The sequence below is a fragment of the Danio rerio genome, chromosome 1 (assembly GCF_049306965.1).
Source record: "Danio rerio strain Tuebingen ecotype United States chromosome 1, GRCz12tu, whole genome shotgun sequence".
Lineage (NCBI taxonomy): Eukaryota > Metazoa > Chordata > Actinopteri > Cypriniformes > Danionidae > Danio > Danio rerio.
Genome location: NC_133176.1, coordinates 2,902,726 through 2,924,445, shown reverse-complemented (window position 1 = coordinate 2,924,445; position 21,720 = coordinate 2,902,726). Strand labels below are relative to the sequence as shown.

At 35.8% G+C, this 21,720-nt stretch overlaps 1 protein-coding gene across 54 annotated transcripts in view; it reads right to left on the bottom strand.

Annotated features, from left to right (window-relative positions):
* Nucleotides 1-21,720, bottom strand: part of mbnl2 (muscleblind-like splicing regulator 2) — a 114,893-nt gene that overhangs the window by 31,136 nt on the left and 62,037 nt on the right. The window lies entirely within an intron of this gene.

The following is a 21,720-nucleotide window of genomic DNA, read 5'->3' as shown; positions in this document are numbered from 1 at the left end:
AAAATACAGTCAGACTCTTGCAGCTCATCCAGACAACTGCTGCCAGGATTCAGATCAGAAGCAGAAGATCAGAGCACATCACATCTGTCCTCAGGTCTTTACACTGGCTCCCAGTTACATTCAGAATAGAGTTTAAAGTATTATTACTGGTCTATAAATCACTAAATAGCCTAGGAGCTCAATACATTACAGATATGCTCACTCAATACAAACCTAACAGATCACTCAGATCTTTATGATCAAATAAACTAGAAATTCCAAGTGTTCAGCCAAAGCAGGGGGAATCACCCTTCAGCAACTAACAGCGCCCCCCACTGCTGAAATCAGCTTCCAGAAATGATCAGAAGTGCTCCAACATTAGGCACATTCACATCAAATACATCAGTTTAGCTGTGCCTTTACTGAATGAGCACTGTGCAATGTCCCACAGATCACACTATCATGTCCTTCTCTTCTTTTTCATTCTTTTATAACCTGGTCTAATCTCTGTTTAAATTATTTTAATCGCTTTTATTTTATTGTTTATGTACAGCACATTTAATTACCGTTAATAATAAACTTGCCTTAACTTGCCTATAGTAATTTAGCAATATAAAACGTTTGGCACGCAATATTTTTACAATAAATGTTTCTTTATATTATGCAGTAAATGATATGAACTAAGAGTAGCAAAATACTCTTTTATTTCTTGATAAGAATATGTATTTATATACATTTATTTTGCTGTTTTTTAATTATTGTTTATTGATTTATTTCTTATTTTATTTGTCATTTCTTATCTGTTCATTCATCTATTTTTTTATGTATGTTCTGCAAGAAGTCTTGCTATGTGGGTTTGGGTTTATGCTCATAAAAGTGTTTCAAGGAAAAAAAAAAGCAGAAATTGCACATTTGTATACACCGGATGCTTTTCACTTGTGTTCCATAAATAAAGTTTATACAAAATGAATATATACAAAAAAACAGTAACACACACCTACTGCAACATACATGAATAAAGCTGCATCAACGCAGTGCTTCATACTTTAATATTAATAAAGTAGGCCAAAGTTAGAGGAATTTTCAGCGCAAGGTCAAGCGTGTGTTTGCATTAAAGCTCCACTGCAGGATATCCAGTGACACGGAGGCCGAACTGATCCTGAGATGTGAGAAACAGTGGAGGAGGGGTTAAAAACGCAGCGGTAGCACATACTGCGGACATGCAGAGACACAGACAGAGAATCTCACTGCCTATGCAGATGCTGCGGCGCCCTGCAAGGTGTAAGATCTGGAGGTGCAAGATCTGCACCGTAACCTTCAGCACCATTATCAGGATGATCACAAGATCATTTAAAGGAGAACGAAGAACAAATCTATACATTACTGTAATACTTAAAAGACAATTGTGAGGACTTTTAGAAATGAAAACATTAAATTTACTTTCATTAATTACCAATCTTTAACTCTACGTTTAGTAGCATTATCTGTCGAATAAAATTTGATCTTCATACACTGCTTAACTTTGAATAAAACAATTTCTGTCAACAGCCAGACATCACTAATATATTTGCTTCTGCAATTTGGATGCAAAATTAGATATATTCATTAATTCAGTCTCCTTCGGCTTAGTCCCTTAGTTATCAGGGGCCACCACAGCCAAAATAATTATATATATATATATATATATATATATATATATATATATATATATATATATATATATATATCTTAATTTGTATGTGATTTAATTTCTATCACAATTACGCTGTTAATTACATTTAATTAAATATGCATTTCAATTTTGGGGTTTAATTAATACAATAATATCAATTAATGCATTTTAATAAATTAATATATGGCATTTATTCATTTTCTTTTCGGCTTAGTCCCTTTATTAATCCGGGGTCGCCACAGCGGAATGAACCACTAATTATCCTGCATATGTTTAACGCAGCGGATGCCCTTCTAGCTGCGATCCATCACTGGGAAACACCCATACACACTCATTCACACATACACTACGGACAATTTAGCTTACCCAATTCACCTATAGCGCATGTGTTTGGACTGTAGGGGAAACCGGAGCACCCGGAGAAAACCCAAGTGAACACGGGGAGAACATGCAAACTCCATACAGAAATGCCAACTGAACTGACCCAGCCAGGTCTCGAACCAGCAACCTTTTTGCTGTGAGGAAATCGTGCTACCCACTGCACCACGTGACGCCCATTAATACATTTATTTAATCAATTGGAGTGTAATTATTATTAACACTTCTATGTTTGGAAAAATGTGTTATGCTGCTTTATTTTATAAAGGAAATTAAAAATGCAACTAAAACCCATTGCATCTATTGTTTTTCTTAAAGTGAAGTTTAATTATAAACTAAGCCCAGCATTATTCAATTTCACCAATCAGACGATTCCTAAGCCAAAATAAATACCCTGAGTTCCATATGACAGCCATCTTCATTTGAAGAATCCCCCCTTCCACCCCTACTCCTCCTCCTTTCTTTTATGGGTGGCACGGTGGCCCAGTGGTTAGCACTGTTGCCTCACAGCAAGAACGTCACTGGTTCTAGTCCTTACCAAGCCAGCCGACGTTTCTGTGTGGAGTTTACACGTTCTGCCCACGCTCACATAGGTTTCCCCCGAGTTCCCTTGTTTCCTCCCTTCATCAAAAAACAAGCAACTTAAGTTATTTAACTAATCTAAATAGGCACCATAACACGCGCTACTAGTAAGTAGTTATCTCTCAAGAGCAATATGAACTATATGTTCATTAGCGACTACAGGAGGGGAGTTTCCCAGATCTACCTGGGCTCAATCTCCCCTCTCGCCTTGCAAACGGGAGGGAGCCCCGGGCTCGAGGATCTTATGAGAGATCTTATCAGGGCTCTCACCCAGGACAGCATGTCAAACACACTTTATAATCAATCATCAGCTAAGTGTGAACTTTTGAAATGGCTTCAAATTGATTTTATAAATCTTTATTGATAATTTAGGTGCTTTAAAGAAGTTACATGCTGATTACCGGTTTCAAAGTTTACCGTGGTTTAGAAAAGTCAAGGTTTTAAAACCACTAAAGTACTCTGAAATTCCATTCCTAAGGTATATGTAAGTCTTGTTTTCACATGTTTTTTTTTATTTATTTTTATTTTTACTTTTTTTATTTAGTTTTTTAGGACAAGAGTATCTCCAGCCAAAAAACAAGCTCTACATCAAAAGCTACTGGTTCAAAATATTTATGAAATAATTTATAAAATTTATAATTTATAAAATATTTATACTAAAATAAAATATACTGTTCAATGGAGGAAAAAGTAGCTTTTTATGCAGACATTTAAAAGGAACTTAATTGGAGAAGCAATCACAACACTGTGATACTGTAAAATCATGATATTTTTATCCAAGGTAATCTTATAACAGATTTTGATTTGATAATGCTCTGTCAATATAAACTCTTTTTGCTATTAATATTCATGTCAAATGCATCTAATATTAGTGTGAAAGTCCAAGCGCATACATGCTAAAAATGAATAAAAATACCAATAATGCCATTACACTTACAGATAGGATGTGCAAACAATAATATAAAACCTCCGGACTGATGCACATTTGCATGCATGTACTGAAGCGTTTCCATTTGGGAATAACTGAATACATTTAAGAGCTGCAGCTGTCAAAAATCACATGCAATAAATTATTCGAACACTACGACAGAATGAAAATGTCAAAAATGAAAGCAGCATAAAAGAATCTGTATTGACACAACGTCCTTGTGCTTATTTCACCGTTCTTTATTTGATCATCATAACATTTGTCCTCATCAAGGGTATCAGTAGCCCATATAAGCTCTGGTTTACTCTCTGCATTGTTGCAGGAAGACACAAATCCCTTGGAAAACATCTTGAGAAGCGCTGGCAGGAATGTGCGTGGTCAGCTTATCTGAGCTCTTCCTTGCTTGTGCTGCTTTATGACAACAAGGATAAAAGCGCAAGATGTCCAGGTATCCTTCCTTACTCAGATTACAATGGCGATAGTGTGCTATAAATAACACCAAACTAGATCTAAACGGAGCACGGCTGTCATTTCACTGATCTCAGAACAGTTCAACATCGCTGAATCAGCTCACTGCAGCAACGCAAACATCTGACTGCTGGAAATGCGCTCCAGATTGATCAGAGCCAAAACAACATCGCATTTGCAATCATTTAAAAGCGTTGTGTTATCGACTCAGTCACAGATTTGTGTTTCACTCACCAGACTAATTATTCATTAATGTGCACTCGTTAACCCAATCATATCAAGGTGGAAACAAGAAAGATTTAACAAAATAACTGGTGCAATATCCCAGCTAAATTAAACACAACTGCTCCAAAAGTTACGTTTTTTGAGGGTTATACTCCAGCCTGCAATGACTACAATTACATGGACATCAGTAATGGAATTATTTGTCTTAATCTGAATAAGACAATGATATGATTGAGGTGTTTACATGAGCTGCTTTTTAAATGTTCCTTTCATGATCCCGTTTAACAAGTTCTAGCACATAAATCGAATAACATCACTGCGTCACCACTCTATTCACGTTTCCTTCAGTTTCATGTAATTTCGAGTGTTTCATTTGTAATTTGTCGACTTTAACTGCCGTTCAGCACTTTCACTTTCATTTAGGAACATTTCATGCATGCCCCCACGACAAACGAGATATTAGATGCCAGTATGAACTGCCGGAAGAGTGTTGTTTTAATAGAGTTTGATACCGCACACCGAATGGGAAAAAAACTATTGAGATGTGTGTGTCTGTGGTCCTTCACTGACTCGGTAGGTGCAGACAATAGTGTCAAACAGCCGTGAGTGTATGGAATATCCTATCACAAAAAGCGCCAACAATGCTACACGATGGTAATAGTTTGATTAAGGTGTTTATATGTCGGTACTGAACTTCAATAATGCGACTAAAATCATCAGACTCCACATGTCTTAATTCGTTTCTGTTTAGTTCGATCATGACTTTGTGAAGTTTCACAAACTAATTTCGAGAGGAGCACGTGATAGGATTGGCTACAGCTGATCCCTATCACTAATCAGTAACTAGCCAATCAGATCATTCTAAATAGAATTTAAATATCCAGCCTAAACTCCATTCCTCATCTTCATTTTGAAGATCATCCCTTCACCCTCCTCTATTTTAAATTCTGGCGACATGGTGAGTTAGCGGCTAGCACTGTTGCCCCACAGCAAGGAGGTCATAAGTCCCAATGATAGCTGAGCCAGTGGACAAAGTTCAGAGTTTGCAAGTTCTCCCCGTGTACACGAGGGTTTTCCCCGGGTATTCCGGTTCCTCCCACACTCAAAAAACATGCAACAAAAGTCAACTGGCGCAGTTATCGTGAACTGCCTAATCTCGTATCCCTCCTAATGCTTATTGACCAGGCGGGAGCCTTGGACTCATCTATTTCCGAGCTCAGGGTTCTCTCCCGGGACAGCATGCCAAACCTGCTAAAATAGTTATCTAATGGCATTATCTAAGTGTGAACTCTTTAAAGTCAGATTAAGGTAATCAAAAATCTGTTTACACAGTAGATTCTTATGCTGTATTTTTACTGTCTAATATCCACTAAAGGTGAAAGCCCCCCAAAATATTAATAAAAACAGAATTACAAATTCTTAAAAAAGTTTTTTTTTTAATAGAATTAAATCATCCTATTACAATTATTCCTGAAGGAACAAGCGACTAAATATTGGAGTTATGATGCTAAAAATTTTATGAAATTTGCATGTCAGAAATAACCTATTATTCGCCCTCCTGTGATTTTCTTTCCTTTTTTAAGTATTTCCCAAACAATGTTGAACAGATTGAAGAATTTTTCACAGTATTTCATATGATATTTTTTCTTCTGGAGAAAGTCTTATTTGTTTTATTTCGCTTAGAAAAAAGCAATTGTTTAGTCATTTTAAGGTCAATATTATTAGCCCCCTTAAGTAATATTTGTTTTGGACAGTCTACAAAACAAACCACTGCTGTACGATGACTTGCCTAATTACCCTAATAAACCTAGTTAAGCCTTTAAATATCACTTTAAGCTGAATACTAGTATCTTGAAGACTATCTAGCCAAATATTATGTGCTGTCATCATGACAAAGAGAAAATAAATCAGATTTCACATTGTAATATTATTTCCCAATTCACTTCATTTTCAAACAAATAATTGCAGCTTTGTTGAGAAGATACAACATTTTTAGAAATTGTAATTACTCCAAACCTCTGACTAGTGGTGTAAATGATGCTAATTCCATTCATTATAAACTCATAATCAATTACAGGTCAAGCTGAAGACAGGTCTAGACATTTAACACCCTCAAATTCCCAAATATGCAGAAGTGTAATCCACAGGATCAGGGTGCCGGTGGCTATCAATATCCCTGCTGGAATAACAGTGCTGCTCGGCCCGCCAGCCAAAAGCTGAAGGGTGTCAAAGCCAATCAGTCCGGGCCAAAAGACGGACTCTCGGGGCCGCTGACGGAGTGACGGATCATCAGGAGAAGTGAAAGACATCCGATAGAGGACTTCCACCTCGGCAATGCTGAGCTATGGGGATTTTTGAGGGCTGAGCATTGGATTGCACTGGAATATATAGCTAAAGTCAGAATTATTAGCCCCCCTGTATATTTTTCTCCCAATTTCTGTTTAACTGAGGGAAGATTTTTGCTCAATACATTTCTAATCATAATAGTTTTAATAACTCATCTCTATTAACTGATTTATTTTATCTTTGCCATGATGACAATAAATAATATTAGAATAGATATTCTTCAAGACACTTATATACAGCTTAAAGTGACATTTAAAGGCTTCACTAGGTTAATTAGGGTAAAGTTAGGGTCATTAAGTCATTGTATAACAGTGGTTTGTTCTGTAGACAATCCAAAACAAATATTGCTGAAGGGGGCTAATAATACTGACCTTAAAATGGGATTTAAAAATTAAAAACTGCTTTTATTCTAGCCAAAATAAAACAAATAAGACTTTCTCCAGAAGAAAGATATTATAGGAAATACAGTGAAACTTTCTGTGCTCTGATAAAAATAATTTAGGAAATATTGTTAAAAGATTTTGACTTCAACTGTAAGTCTTTAATTTCCCAGAGATGGGTTGCGTATGGAAGGGTATCTGCTGTGTAAAAATGTGCTGAATAAGTTGGCGGTTCATTCCACTGTGGCGACCCCAGATTAATAAAGGGACTAAGCCGACATGAAAATGAATGAATGAATGTAAGTCTTTAAGCTGTGCGACCTGACTGAGACAAGACTGTTGGTTCAATGAAGAAGGAATTGGCTATTTTTACAGGCAAATTCTGCAGGATTGGTGCTAATGGAGAATGACTAGATGCTTGACATATCGAATAACCAATTACACAATACCGCATCACTGCATTTAAAGGAGACACCACATTTAGAAATCCGAGATGCAAGACATTGCTGGAGAAAATGCTTTCAGAGCATGTTAATGTGCATCATTTTTAGACTTGGCTGATGGTTAATCAAGTTTAAGTTTACTGTATTTATGCCCTGAAAAAAAAGAGTGCCTTCCCAACATCACATCACAAACAAATGTGAATTTGACGTGAAATTAAATCTAGATTGCACATGATAAACAGTACTCTATAACAGAATAAATGTACACACATATATTGCAGAATGTCACATTTCTGTACTTTTTCTAATTGATACTAAGTTTTAGGATAATATTAAGCTACATTCACACTTAAACCTCTTTAGTTTGAGGAGATGTTGTACTCTATACACCATGTCCAGTGGTTATGACAGCAATAAGCAAACTTCACTGAAAAGAACTGTTACACTTGGCTTTGCAGTTGTGAGCGTGACTGCTTCTATCCTTCCATTTACATTGAGTTCTGGCCATGCAATACTTTTTTTAAAGCAACACATTGTCAATATATTTTAAGATAGCTGATTACATCTTTAAATGAACAGTCTCTGCAGGATTTCGGAAATCTGAAGGTTCTTGAGATCCTTTTTGCATATTTTTACATAAAAAAAAAACAACGACACAAGAATTAAAGCAAATATTTCCATAGCATTTAAGAAAAGATGTCACCAAATCAATGATTCTAGGTTGCAAATATATATTTTGGAAATTTGAAAATCTGCAGGGACTGAATATTAACCTGAACACCTAATCTGAATTCAAAGTGCATTGGAATTAGCTCGTAAAGTGATTCTGAACTACATGTGCACTGTACAGAAACATAGATTTTTTCTAGTTGACTTTATTGTTGTAATTATTCCACAAAATGATGCTCTGAAGATCAGATTTTATTTAATTTTCCATTTTGAGTTTAACTTTGTTATCTTTTTGTGCCATCTCAGAATCAAAGTACTTTGAAAAATTGTGAAGACGTCTTTAATTCATATTAGGGCTGAACAATATAATGTTTCAGCATCGATATTGCAACGTGTGCATCCGCAAAAGTCAAATCGCAAAGATTTGCAACATTGTGTTGACTTTGCAGTGTAATTTTTACATTTACATATACAATAATGCATGCACTGTTTATTTCACTTTTATTGTAACCACGGGGAGTGACACAGACAACTGAGGTTTGGATCCGCATGCAGGTTTATTCACATAGTCAGGCAAGCAATGGTCAGTGCAGGTGCAAACAGATGTATAGAGGCAGTCCAGAATCGTAATCAGATAACAGGCGAGAGGCCGTAAGGCAGGCGGCAGACTAGGCCAAACAGCTAACAAGGCGAAGGTCTAAACACAAGAAAAACAAGACAGGATAACGCATTGTAATGTCACTGTACAGCTAACAAGACTCTGCAATGTGAATGAGTGAATGTGTTTCTTAAATAGTGTGTGTAATCAGTCGTTGACAATCCTCAGGTGGTGCGAGTGTAATTAATCTAAATGAGGAAGCAAGTGTGAATGTGAACGGAGTGCATGTATGAAAATGTAGTCCAGAAATGGTAGATTTGTAGTTCATGCTCATTGTGAATGAGATCCAGCGATCTTATGAAGTATGATCGCTGGTAATCGTGACATTTGTCTTTGCTTTGTTGCATTCATTCATGCTTGTAGTTTGTTGATTACATGTTATGCATGATTCACTCCCTTACAGAATCATCCCAGTCAATCAGAATGTATACATTCAGTATCACTTTAGGAACCAATTCTCACTATTAACTAGTTTCTTATTAGCATGCATGTAACTTAGATATTGGCTGCTTATTAATACTTATAAAGCACATATTCTGTGATCTTATTCTACATCCCTAATCCTACCCAATACCTAAACTACCTTAATATCTATTAATAAGGAGCAAATTAGAAGTTTAGTTAAGCAAAAGTCAAAATGGTTTGCTAAGAGCGAGAACTCTTGAAAGAGTCTTTCCAAGTATAGCACAGTATATTGCAATATATATCGCAGAAACAAAAGTATCGCAATGTCAGATTTTGTGCAGCTTTAATCCATATCCTATAAAGCGCTATACAAATACACATGCCTTGACATTAAGCAGCTTCTGTTTTCTGTATGTAAAATGACAACAGGCCAGATGTTGGCGTGCTTTAAGAGAAAATAAACACATCTGTCACAACTCTGACCTCAAAGGCAGTACCTAAATGTATTTAAAACTGTCAAGCGTCTCTGGATTGGCAGTGTTAACAAACAATATCAGCCAATGTTTGGTTTCAAGCACATAGAAATGTATAGTCTCATGGGTGGCAGCCCCTTGGACCCTACACATGTCTGAACAAATGAGTTAGACAAGCATTAATGCGGCACGAAGAAAACAACCCTATGTACATTGTTCTATGGCAGAAAACAGGTTTACTAGAACTAGAAAGTGCAGTACAATCTCTCTGACTGACATGAAAATCCTTGAAATGTTAAAAGAGGTTCAAATCAGTGCTTATATCGCCGTATACTGGAGCAATGTGAGTGGTCCAGCCAGGCCTGATTGTAAGTACATTGGGTCACGACGGTTTGTCACTCTCCCGCACTGCACTTAAATAAATAGGCTTGATTACGAGGGTTTGGCACAGTGAGAAAGCAAGATCAAAGAGGCTTAGCGGGATGAGCTCCTGGGAATGCTGACAGAGACAGTCTTCTGACATGAGTGTCCTTGTCATCATATTGGGACTTTCGTTGGATTGGCCCTCATACTCACACATGTATGAATGAAGCAGGACTGAATTAATTATGTCTTTGAAGCTCAATTGTTTAATTTAAGTTGAGGTAAGAAAATAGGATGCTGGCTGCCAATTTGAATGTAAAGACAAGTTACTATACTATACTATATATTCCTATATTCTAGGAAACATGTAAGATAAACCTGAAAAGGACAGACAAATGGATGGATGGATGGATGGATGGATGGATGGATGGATGGATGGATGGATGGATGGATGGATGGATAAAATGAGAGACTAATACACAAATGTAGATGGATGGACATAAATATATATTGATGGATGGATGGCAGGAGAGATTGATAGACAGCCACACAAACGGATGGACGGTTGAATGGAAAAAAATGAGAGCGGTACACAGAAAGACAGACAAATAGTTAGACAGATAGTAGGACGGATGGACAGACAGAAAGATGGATGGATGAAAGGAAGGATAGACAGATGGCATGAGAGACAGAAACACAAACTAATGGATGAATGGATAAAATGAGAGACCAATAGGCAGACGGACAAATGGATGCATGGATGGATGGATGAATGGATAAAATGAGAGACTCATAGACAGAAACATAGATGGATGGATGGATGGATGGATGAATGGACAGACAGAAAGATGGATGGATGAAAGGATGGATAGATAGATAGATGGCATGAGAGACAGATAGACACAAACGAATGGATGGATGGATGGATGGATGGATGGATGGATGGATGGATGGATGGATGGATGGATGAAAAAATTGGAAACTAAACGACAGATGGATGAATTGATGGATGGATGAATAAAATGAGAGACTTTTAGACAGTCAGACAAAAAGATAGATGGATGAATGGATGAACAGACAGAAAAACTGATAGATGAAAGGATAGATAGATGACATGAGAGACAGATAGACACACAAACGGATGGATGGATGGATAGAATGAGAGACTAATAGACAAGACAGACAAATGGATGGATGGATGGATGGATAAAATGAGAGACTAATAGACAAACGGAGAGATAAATGAATGGAAAAATGAGAAACTAAAAGACAGACAGATGGATGGATAAAATGAGGGACTCACAGACAGATGGACAGAAAGAAAGATGAATAGAAAATATGAGAGACAGGTAGACAGACAGATAGTTAGAAGGATGGATGGACATACAGAAAGATAGATTGATGAAAAGAAGGATAGATAGATGCATAAGAGACTGATGGATGGATAGATAAAATGAGAGACTAACAGACAGACAGACAGACAGACAGACAGACAGACAGACAGACAGACAGACAGACAGACAGACAGATAGATAGATAGATAGATAGATAGATAGATAGATAGATAGATAGATAGATAGATAGATAGATAGATAGATAGATAGATAGATAGATAGATAGATAGATAGATAGATAGATAGATAGATAGATAGATAGATAGATAGATAGATAGACAGACGGATGGACGGATGGATAAAATGAGAGACTAACAGACAGACAGACAGACAGTTATAGATAGATAGATAGATAGATAGATAGATAGATAGATAGATAGATAGATAGATAGATAGATAGATAGATAGATAGATAGATAGATAGATAGACAGACGGATGGACGGATGGATAAAATGAGAGACTAACAGACAGACAGACAGACAGTTATAGATAGATAGATAGATAGATAGATAGATAGATAGATAGATAGATAGACAGACAGACAGACAGACAGACAGACAGACAGACAGACAGACAGACAGACAGACAGACGGATGGATGGATGGATAAAATGGAAAAGACAAACAGATGGATAAATAGATAAATGGATTGATGAACAGATAGACAGAGAACATGAAGACAAATGTAGTGAAAGATAAAACTGATAAAATCCAGAGACTAAAAGTCTAATGAGAGAACAGCGGACAGATAGTCTAGATGTTTTTTTAAAAGGTCAGATACACAGAGTAATAAACAAAATGCAAAAAAAAAAAACAGAAAGAAAGACAGACAGAAAGTCTAAACAACAAAACAAACCGACCCTCGGACAAAAAGATGAACAGAATTATAAAACAACAGAGACAGCTCTGCATGAGCAACCCCTATATGTGTGAACAGGAGATAATGGTGAAGACAGGACTAATCCCAATCCAGACTAGTGCAGATCTGAACCCGTATCGCCCACATGAGCACCACACACACACACACACACACACACACACACACACACACACACACGTGCAACAGTACGTCACCCACAGCTGTGTTTAGTGCATTAGGGGAAAGTCCTTCAATCAGTGGTGAGCACCAGGAGGCTATCAGGTAACCAGAAAGCTTTTAGACGAATTAACTCCACTTACTGTGAATGACTTCTTTGAACCCCTAAAAGCTCACGTCCCTTTCAGAGAGCAGACACGACTGCACCTGAAAAATCGGAAGCGGAGCACCAACACCGTAAATATTCTATACGCGCTCCTCAAATCAATGAGGGCCGGGACACACTGTTACTCATTTCATGGAGAGATTAGGATTAAGAGCACTTAACCCATTTAATATCCATGCTTCAGACTCAAGCCAAGTAATTCCCATTACTCGCCCATGCAAACGTAGCGAAAATTAGCGTTTAGGCGAACACGCTAATTAGGGGGTAACTGAGGTCAAGCGGAAGAAGTTTGCTGGTGGAATTAATGTTTTTGTTCTAATAATAGATTTACTCTGCAGAATAGGATCCCAGAATCCCATCGGTGTCAAACAGAATAAATTCCCAAAACGTTTTTACTGTCATCTGTCCATACTCTGTCTGGTTGATGGAGAATGTTAAACACGAGTGTTGCACCATATTGGAAAAACTGACCTTGTGATCGTTAGTTTTTCTGCCATATACACTCACTGGCCACTTTATTAGGTACACCTTCCTAGTACTGAGTTGTCCTCACTTTTACATCAGAACTGCATTAATCCTTCAAAATGGAGACTCATCAGAGCAGGCAACGTTTCTCCAATCTTCTATTGTCCAGTTTACTGTTCTTAGCTGACAGGAGTGGGACCCGGTGTGGTCTTCTGCTGCTGTAGCCCATCCGCCTCAAGGTTGGACGTGTTGTGTGTTCAGAGATGCTCTTCAGCAGACCTCGGTTGTAATGAGTGCTTTTTGAGTTACTGTTGCCTTTCTATCAGCTGGAACCAGTCTGGCCATTCTCCTCTGACCTCTAGCATCAACAAGGCATTTGTGCCCACAGAACTGCCGCTCACTGTATATTTCCTCTTTTTCAGACCATTCCCTGTAAACCCTAGAGAGGGTTGTGTGTGAAAATCCCAGGAGATCAGCAGTTTCTGAAATACTCAGACCAGCCCGTCTGGCACCAACAACCATGCCACATTCAAAGTCACTTAAATCTCTTTTCTTCTCCATTCTGATGCTCAGTTTGAACTGCAGCAGATCGTCTTGACCATGTCTAAATGGCTAAATGCATTGAGTTGCTGCCGTGTGATTGGCTGATCAGAAATTTGCGTTACCGAGCAGTTGGACAGGTGTACCTAATAAAGTGGCCGGCGAGTGTATAATGCAATATGAATGCAAGATGACTTGAAAAACTCGATTTGAAAAAGAATTCATGATATTAGATTGATTGAGATGGTTTTGTAGGGGGGTGCATACAGTATGCATAAAATACAATAAAGAAATTACAACAATCGATCAAAAAATAGAGCTAAGATGGAAATGAGTAAAATGTGCTTTATTGGTTTCATTCATTTTCTTTTCGGCTTAGTCCCTTTATTAATCTGGGGTCACCACAGCTGAATGAACCACCAACTTATCCAGCATATGTTTTACACAGCGGATGCCCTTCCAGTTGCAACCCATCATAGGGAAACATCCATACACGCTCATTCACACACATAAACTACGGACAATTAAGCTTACCCAATTCACTTATAGCACATGTTTTTAGGACTTGTGAGGGACACTGGAGCATCTGAAAGAAACCCACACCAACATGAGGAGAACATGCAAACTCAAATGCCAAATGACCCAGTCGGGGCTCGAACCAGCGACCTTCTTGCTGTGAGGCAACAGTGTTAACCACTGCACCACCGTGCCGCCCTATCTGGAAGATCAACCTGAAAAATATGTCCATAAATGACATCCTCCACAGTTTTGTAATCACCTGAGAATTAAACCCTACGTAAACGTAAATTTTTGAGTGACCTGTTCCTAAAAATCCTCCATGAACAGAAGCATATCTGGAAGTTTGATTTAAAAACAATGCCATAGTTTCACGCTCCAAAGATTTGTAATGACTTGAGAATGAGCAAATACTGAGTAAATGTTGATTTTTGGGTGAACTGCCCCTTAAAATCTTCCATGAACACACCCAGAAGTATCTAGAAAGCCATAATGAACACCCTCCAGTTTTGTAATTACTAGAGAATAAGTAAATCCTAAGTAAATGTTCAGTTTTGGGTGAACTGCTTCTTAAAATCTTCCATGAACACTAGCATATCTAGAAGTTCGACTCGAAAAACACTGCCATAACATACATCCTTCAGTTTTGCAATCACATTACAATAATTAAACACTTAGTAAATGTTAATTTTTGTATGAACTGCCCCTTTAATGCTTCAGTGAACGCTGGTGTATCTGGAAGTTCGACTCGACTTTAGTTTCCTTGATGTTCCGGACTTGCAGTCAAAAGTAATCCAACTGCGGCGGTGGGTGGGAGACAAACACTGAGGCCATTTTTCCAGTGCAAGGAGAATTGAGCCTCAGTTGTGGCCTCCAACACCCAAACAGCCATTTGCATTTGGGTCTCAATGGGCCTCTATTCCAGAGATCTGCATTACTTCTGATGAGGGCGGCAGTCCAAACACTGCTCTCCATGTATTTACAGCTCAATACAAGCAAGTTTCACTATTGTATATGCACAAACACTATCTGGCTTTCCTCTTGTGGTGACCAGGATAATCAGCTGACTGATAAATCCAAGTTGACTCACAGTGCGTTTATCATTCAACATGAGACAGCACTTGAAAGCATTGTATTGAACTGAATATTAAATGAATGCATTGCAAGATTTTGATCAAGACATGAAGGATAAAGGTTAATGTCAATTTTCCAGATCATCTGTGTATCCCAATTACAGTTATTTAATGCTTATATAACTATAACACTTGTTATGTTTACAATAACCAGTGTTATACTACTGTGAGGGAAAACTTGTATGGTTTTAAGTTGATATTAAATAGTTTTTGTTTGTTTTTTGGTCTGATAAAGAGCCTGTTTGCTCACACACCATGCAAAAAGCTCTTTAATTAATGCAACTTTAATAACTTTGAAGCCATGGTATTGCAAACTTCCCCCCAAAATATTTCTTTATTAGCAATTGAAAGCTCAGGGATACGGGGTGGCTCATTGGCCTCACAGCAAGAAGGTTGCTGGTTCGAGTCCCGGCTGGCCCAGTTGGCATTTCTGTGTGGAGGTTGCAAGTTTGCAATTGGCCGTAGTGTATGTGTGTGAATGCGAGAGTGTACGGGTGTTTCCCAGTACTGGGTTGTGGCTGGGAGGGCATCTGCTGCGTAAAAAAACATATGCTGGAATAGTTGGCGGTTCATTCCGCTGTGGCGGCCTCTGATAAATAAACGGACTAAGCTGAAGAAAAATGAATGAATGGATTATGAGCTCAAATTTTTCCCCTGTTAACAAGGCATGCAAGTTAACATAAAATACATGTAGCAGTTATAGTTTTTTTACACGTTATTTTAATCAAACATTTAATAATCAAACAAGATAATTTATAACATAACTATTAATAATTCAATGAATTGTATAAAATAATTAAATAATTTAATATAATAAATAAACCTGTTAAATAAAATCCCTTAATCTAATATTTGGTTCTGATATATAACCTGAAATATTTGAAAACTAAGATTTTTCATTAATGTAATTATTACACAACATAATTTCTAAATGAACAGTTAGATGTTAAATATGGTGATGATCTCACAAACATTTTAATTTTAAAATCTTAATTTCATAGGTTTTTGACAACTTTTGGAGACGTGGTATTGCAAACTTCATATCTGTGTAGTTCTTTTCCCTAAATACATTTTTAATTAGCAAATGAATATTCATATTTTTCTGTTGGTTTACATGGCATGCAAGTAAAATAAAATACAACTAGTATTTTATTTGGATTATTTTTATTAACAAATTCATAATTAAATAAAATAATTTATTTAATTATAACTAATAATACTTAAATGAATTGTATATAATAATTAAACAATGTAATTTAATAAATAAACACTAATATTTTCTAAATGAAAAAAAAATCCAATATTTGAACCTAAATTATTTGAATCATATGAATACATATTATTAAAATGTTTATTAATCATATTTTATTGATTATTTTTATTGCCAAATTGTTTTCAAAGTACATTATTTTAATCCAGGGGCGAACGCAGTGGTGCAGTAGGTGGTGCTAAAGCCTCACAGCAAGAAGGTTGGTGGTTCGAGCCTCGGCTGGGTCAGTTGGCGTTTCTGTGTGGAGTTTGCATGTTCGTGTGGGTTTGCTCCAGGTGCTCCGGTTTTCCCCCACAAGTCCAAAGACATGCGGTACAGGGGAATTGGGTAAGGTAAAAGTTGTGCGTAGTGTATGGGTGTGAATGAGTGTATGGATGTTTCCCAGAGATGGGTTGCGGGTGGAAAGGCATCCGCTGCGTAAAACATATGCTGGATAAGTTGGCGGTTCATTCCGCTGTGGCGACCCCAGATTAATAAAGAGACTAAGCCGAAAAGAAAATAAATGAATAAATTATTTTTAATCCAATATATCATAATTAAACAAAATAATTTATAACATAACTAATAATACTAAATGAATAGTATATAATAATTAAATGATTGAATTAATAAATGAACACTAATCCCTGTTTAAAAAATCCTTTAATCTGATCTTTGAGTCTAAATTATCTGAATAATATGAAAACTAACATTTTTTTCCTTTTTACAAAAATGTTCATTAATGTAATTATTACGCACAATTATTTTTAAACTAATTCTTAAAAGTTATTTTTCTGAGATAATCCCAAAAACTCTTATTTAAAAAATAGATATACGTAAATTTATGACATATAAAGACATTCAGGAGCACAACTGAATCTTCGTTGGCTCCTATATCCATGCTTCAGTCTCCCCTACAGCATGATTACTCTGTCATGACTGTGAAGCATCATGAGAAACATTATTTTAATCCAATATATCATAATTAAACAAAAGTATTTCTCATGTATCATAAACAATACTATTTCAATGAAATGTATATAATAATTAAATAATTTAATTTAATAAATAAACACCAAATCCTGTTAAATAAAATCCCTTAATTCTAAGGTCTAAATAAACTGAACATTCGTTGGCTCCCATCTCCACGCTTCAGTCTCTGCTATAGCGGTGTTACTCTGTCATGACTGTGAAGCATCATAAGAAACAGAGATGTGTGGTCATGCACCAGTCGTCAGGCTATCAGGCTGAAAATGCATCTGTCAGCTGTATTCTGGAGTCGATCTTCTCTCTCTCATGCCTTCATGCACACAGACAGCTGAAAGTGGCACACAGTAAGCAGCTCTTTATCCCCTGAATGGTGCTCAGAAGCGGGTGTATGATGGAGCGCTGAACCAGAGCAGGTGTCTTGTGTCTATGGCAGGTTTCTGGGTGGCTGCAGGACCACCAATGAGTTAAAGTGTGTTTAACCTGCATGCAACCAGAACCAGAAGAGTTGAAGGTCCAAACGTGGAGCTTCTCGTTTCTCTTCCGGCTTCCTGATGCATTTCACAGCTCCGTTTCAAAGTCAATATGACACCGCAGTCTTCATATGGAAAATCACTTCCTGTTTTAAAATGAAGAGCTTTGTGGGAGTGGATATACAGCAGGAATTGAAAGATTACACCGACTATTTAGTTTCATAAGAACTACTGGTGTATAAATTAAACTCAGGAAGCTGCAATGCTTGAATTCTACATAAAACATGCCAAGGTCATATATAAGAATCCAATTAATAAGTTACACTTTGCATTAAAAAGAAAATTCTCAAACCAATAATGTGATTTGTATAAATGTATTTGTGAATTTATTAGCTTAAATAATCATTAAAAAATTATATTCGAGAATGATTACAGTAAGATTAATTTTAATTGCATGCACATTGCACAATTTAAATACCTCTAATATAAAATTGCTAAATAATTATTTTTTTACTATTATTGATTATTTGTTTATTTATTAAGATTATTATAATATTGCATGACCACAATAATTATTATTATAAACATTATAAATATACAATAAAATATTACACTTTTAAATATGAAGTAATATTTATTTAAAATATTTTTTAAAATCCTATAATAATAATGAAACATAATAGATAGGATGTGAATCTACAGCAGCACTTGAAAGATTTCCCTAACTATTTAGCTTCGCAAGAACTACTATATATGAATTAGACTCAGGAACCTGCGATGGTTGATTTCTACATAAAACATGCCAAGGTCATTTACAAGAATCCAATTAATAAGTTACACTTAGCATTAAAAAGAAAATTCTCATAGCATTAATGTGATTTTCATAAAGGTATGTGAAAAAGGATTAGTTTATTATGCTTAATTCTCATAAATTAGATGAAAATCTAGATTATATTACAGTATGATTACATTAAAATTGTATTTTTTTGCATGCACATTGCTCAATTTAAATATTACTCATATAAAATCAGCAGGGTTTGATAATTATTAAAATAATCACTTGTTATTTTATTAATTATTATTTACTATGATTATTATTATAATAAAAATGTGATGTCAAGGTTATATTTAAGTATCCAATTAATAAGTTCGAAAACAAAATGAACATTCTCATATCATTAATGTGATTTTTATAAATTTATATGTGAAAAATGACTAGTTTATTATGCTTAATTTTCATAAATTTGATCAAGATTAAATAAGAAAATAATTACAGTAAAATGATTTTTTTTTGCATGCACATTGCACAATTAAAATATTATTAATATAAATCTACTAAATAATTATTTGTTGGTATTATTGATTATTATTTTTCTAATTTATTATGATTATGGGAGCAATTATTATTTATAATACATATTATTAAAATATAATATATTATTTAAATATTAGGTAATAATACTTTTTTTTTTAATTAAATACTAGAATAATAATCAAACAAAGTAGAGTGGAACTGATTTGATTAATTTAAATATATTTTATTTGCATGCATATATATATATATATATATATATATATATATATATATATATATATATATATATATATATATATACACGTAATTAAAAATTATTCAGATTTATTTTTTATGATTTTATTTTAATGTCCGGGCACTGACAACAGAGTTGAGTATCCACATGCAGTACTTTATTCAACAGAGAATGGTCAGGCAGGCAACTGTTAAACACAGAAGCAAACAGTATCATACAGGGCAATCCAAAAAAGAGTGGTCGAGTCACAGGCAAAGAGATCGGTTCAGGCAGCTAACTAGGTAAACTAAGGAACAAAGCAAGGGGTCAAACACGGCAAGGCAAGACAGGGCAAGGAAAATGCGTGGTAATGCCCACTAACAGTAAAACAAGACTCAGCACATATATGTGGGTCTGTGCTGTATTTAAAGTCCATGTATCAGTTTATAACAAGCCTCCGGCTGTGTGTGTAATCAATGTGCAACAGGAACTGGTGTGTGCGTGAGGTGCATGCTGGGAGCTGTAGTGCTTTCCTAAAATAATAATAAAACATAATACTTTCTTATTGAATCTATTTTGAGGTGTAAAGTGGCCGAGACATGTTTTTTAAGATTCATTCATGTATAACGAGGATATAAAACTAACACTGAAACAATTCATAATTTTAGTTTAGTAATTAAATATTATAAGTGTAAATGTTTTAGGGCATCTGATCATACAATTAGATATTGCAACATAATATAGACATGTCTGCAGAGCAGTGTAAGAGTGATGATTTTACCAACATTCTTCTGTGATACCATCATTAAATAATGCAAAACTCAGTTTGGAAATATTTATGGCCGGTGCATTTCCTGCACAGAGAATATTTTGGGATGAGTTTTCAGCACATTCAGACGGATCTCCCCTCTGCTGAGATGTTTGTATTACTACAGTTATTGCCGATGTGAGAAGTGTGAGTTTATTAGACTGGGCTCCTTCCAGATCACTGCTTCCCCAAAGTGAGCTCCACTGTAGCGGAAAAGGCAATTACAAATAATGAGGTGAGAGAGACTTATGTGGAAACACTGCCTGATGCTGCTGTAGTTAATATGACTAACACACACCTAAGTAAATCTTACATTTAATGCATTTATCTGCAATGCAGTTTAGAAGACAAAGTGGTATCATTTTACACATTTAATGCATCAATATTGCGCTTTCATAACTTAAAAAAGCCCTAAGATTTTTATTAGTTGTATAATAGAAATTGTAAACGTTTAAAATTAAAATGAATTTGATTTTAAATAATATGCATAAATATAGTTTATTAATCACCAATGGACATGTACATTTTATTTTTAAAAAATGTGTAATTTTGATGTGTTTTTGTCAGATTTATTCATTATAAATATAATACTTATGTATATATGTATTTTTGTTGCTTACAACGAGGTGTATACAAAACATTTAATTTTAAAATAAAAAGTATTGCTAAAAATTAAATGTATAGTTCTCCTTGTCTTAAGCAACAAAAATTATAAATATTTAAAATCTAATACACATATAAAATAATTATATATATGATAAAATGTATAAATAAATAAAAAATGTATTTATTTGGACAGCGAATGAAGACAATCCAACAAAACAATCTGAAATGTCCATTTAGTGCAAACTCAACTAAAATACCTCATTTCTGCATTTATTTTTGGATCTAGGTGTAAACAGATCCAAGGTGTTAACATGTATTTTTGCTTGCACCTGCAGCTCTGATGAAAAAAAAAATCTACAAAGGAGTGTGTATAAACGAATCATTGTAATCCACAGACTATGACATCACAGAAGCCCGTCTGAAATGCCCTGCGTCTCCGTCTGGTTATTATGCATGCATTGGACTCTGCAGCAATAATCCCACAGACAGGCAGACAGCTCTGACACCACTGAGATGAATGCTCAGGAAAAGACCAGATCCTGAGAACGACATGCAGAAAGAGCGCTGCTCATTAACACAGCCGGTGTCCTATAACCTGTCGTTTGCAGCTCACACACACACACACACACACACACACATACACACATTACCCAAAAGACATGCATGAACACACATTAGCAGGTGCACAGAATAAAAGAGTCAGAAGAGATTCATGTGTTGTCCGTTTAGTGCTCGGTTCTGCTCGCTCTCTCGGTTTGCGTTTAGTTGTGCTGATGCATCAAAGCTCAAGCTGAAGTCTCAAGGTCTGGAAAAACACAGACACTTGTGTGCGGTGAGAGTCAACCTTGA